Here is a 2,847-nt window from a genome sequence, read left to right as displayed (position 1 = left end):
TATTTTATATATTTATAATACATAATAGTATTATTGCTCATTGCCTGTTTCTTCCACACACACACTGGAACCTCAGCTTCTTGGGAGTCCATGTGTCTGTCCTGTTCACCACTGTACCTCTAACTCAGTAGTTTGGCAGATGATAGAGATATGAATAAAAGAATCAGATTGAGACAGAAGGGGCAAGCCTGGCCCAGGTATTCCAGTGCATGTAAGTATCATGAAACCTTCCAGCCCTGAGACACATCCCCAGGATGTCAGGGCAGGGTGGAGCCTAAGCCTCACCTCCTCCTTGTCCCTGCCATCCACTGCAGCCCCCTCAGAACCAGAAGGCAGGTTTTATGCTGCCTAAAAATTAAAGCAGAGGTAACCATTTATTGTGGAGAAGGAAATGGCACCCCACTCCAGTACTCTTGCCTGGAAAATCCCATGCACGGAGGAGCCTGGTAGGCTACAGTCCACAGGGTCGCAAAGAGTTGGACACAACTGAGCGACTTCACTTCACTTCAACCATTTGTTGAGCAGTTACTCCAGACTGAGTAACCCAGTAACCCAGTAACCCCAGACTGGGTTCTGTGGTCTGTACTCTACCAGCAGCATCTTGAGTGTTCTCTGCAAGCCTGTGAGGTGGGTGCTATGATCCTTGATTTACAGATGAGGAAACTGAGGCTCAGTGCAGTTGACAGATTTGCCAATCAGCTATGCAGCTCATGGTCGAGAAGCTGGGATCTGAACCCAAGAATGGCTCCAAGCAAGGCCTGGGCAGGACTTCTGTGCCACCTAAAAGTTTTGGAAGAAGGCACTGTTTTGACACGTATAGTGACAGAAAATACTGACCCCCAAAGGGGCCCATGTCTCACTCCCTGAAATCTGTGATGTGCAAAGGGACTTGCAGGGTCTGCTTAAGTTCAGGGTTGGACATGGAGGAGTATCCTGGGTTACCCCTTGCGGCTCCTTTGGGACCATGTGGATGATCATCTGGCAGGAGTGTCAAAGTCACAGAGAGGACTGGAAGATGCTGGCTGATGGATTTACACATGGAGGAAAGAGGTCACGAGCCAAGGACTGTGAGTGGCCTCTAAAAGCTGGACAAAGCAAGGAAACGGATTCTCCCCAGTCTCCAGAGGGAATACAACAGACCGACACCTCGACCTTAGCCAGGGACACTGCTGATCTACAGCACTGCAAGAGAACAGTTTTTGTGTTTAAAGCCAGTGAGAGAGCGGTCATTTGTCACAACAGCATCAGGAAGGTGACACAGCCCCTCACTGCACTGGGCACATGTCCTGCCTCCCCCGTCTCCCCAGCTGAACTGTTGACTCTCTTATGGCAAGGGTGGGGTATACAGGAGACATTCAATAATGACTCAGAGAGTATAGTTCAGTGGCAGGCAGGAGTGAAAAGGATTCATGAGAGTCCAAGAGGAGGGGAAGGAAGGACAGCTGGTGAGACAAGGCAGGTTGTCGGGGAGGTAGGTGGGATGCTGGCTGGAGAAGCCCCAAACACCAGTCCCTGCAGCACGGCACAGGCCTAAATTCCCCTGCTGGAAGGATCCACCAAGCCAGGACAATCACTCCCAGTTTATACAAAGGCCGAGACCCAGAGAGAAGAAACGACTAAGACCTCTAAGCAAACTGGTGGCCAAGATGGGATAAGAAATTACATCACTGACCCCTGTCAATCTTGTTCCCATGCCTCTGGCCAGCCCTGCTCCACCTTGGGTGGTAAAGATGTCCCTCGTCTAGGGGCCTGGAGTGGCAGATTACTGACAGGCCAGAGGCTGGAGACCAAGTACAAGTGGGGTAGGGGAGAGGTGTGGAGAGGACCGAGGCAAGCTCCTTTCCCCAGAGCTCTGTCATCACATCTGTTCTCTGGGAATCAGAGACTCAGGTTCTAGGCCCAGCTCTGCCACCTTGGGACTTCCAGCAAGCTTGTCTCCTCTTTGAGCCTCAGTGTCCCCATCAAGGGCCTGAACCTGACCTCTGAGACCTTTACTGGCTCCTGTGAGGTTTGATCAAGCCTGCCTTGCTCTTAGCCTCCTGTGCCCCAACTCCAGCTGGAGCCCCATGGCTTCTCAGCAAGTTCACATCCTCTCCAGACTCTGCCCAGCCCTCACCCAGGGCTCAATAATAGGAGTTTCTAACCCTGTCCTGGCTTTTACCCCTCCCCACCCCTTTTCTCCCAACATAACTGAGTTTGCAAGCTACTCTGCTCTGGGGTCCTAGCCCCAGAGAGAGAGAAGAGGGGCTCAGATTATTACGTGGGGCAAAAAGGCATCCAGTCCCATGTCTGAGTCTCTCCTGCTCCCAGCTTCCCATCACGGGCCTTCGCTACCCTCCTTTTAGACCTGCCACAGCCACTCGTTGCCTACACCCCAGACTTCGGTCCCTGTGCTATGAATAGCTGGACTTTCTCCTCAGGCTTCAGAAGCCTTCAAACTCCTCCCAACCCCAATATCTTGGTATCCCCAGAGACTGTCAAACTCTCCAAACCTCTTGGATTCCATTCATAGAAAGGGGAAGTGAAAGTCACTAGACCGTGTACGACTCTTTGCAACCTCCCTGGACTACACAGTCCATGGAATTCTCCAGGCCAGAATACTGGAGTGGGTAGCCTTTCCCTTCTCCAGGGGATCTTCCCAACTCAGGGATCGAACCTAGGTCTCCTGCATCGCAAGCAGATTCTTTACCAGCTGAGCTAAAGCGAAGTCCAAGAATACTGGAGTGGGTAACCTATCCCTTCTCCAGGGGATCTTCCCAACTCAAGGATCAAACCCGGGCCTCCTGCATTGCAGGCGGATTCTTTACCAACTGAGCTGTGAGGGAAACCCATCCATGGAGAGGCTTA

The sequence above is a fragment of the Bos javanicus genome, chromosome 2 (genome assembly GCF_032452875.1).
Source record: "Bos javanicus breed banteng chromosome 2, ARS-OSU_banteng_1.0, whole genome shotgun sequence".
In the NCBI taxonomy this organism is placed as follows: domain Eukaryota; kingdom Metazoa; phylum Chordata; class Mammalia; order Artiodactyla; family Bovidae; genus Bos; species Bos javanicus.
The sequence above is the reverse complement of the archived record's forward strand: the minus strand, read 5'-3'. Positions refer to the sequence as shown.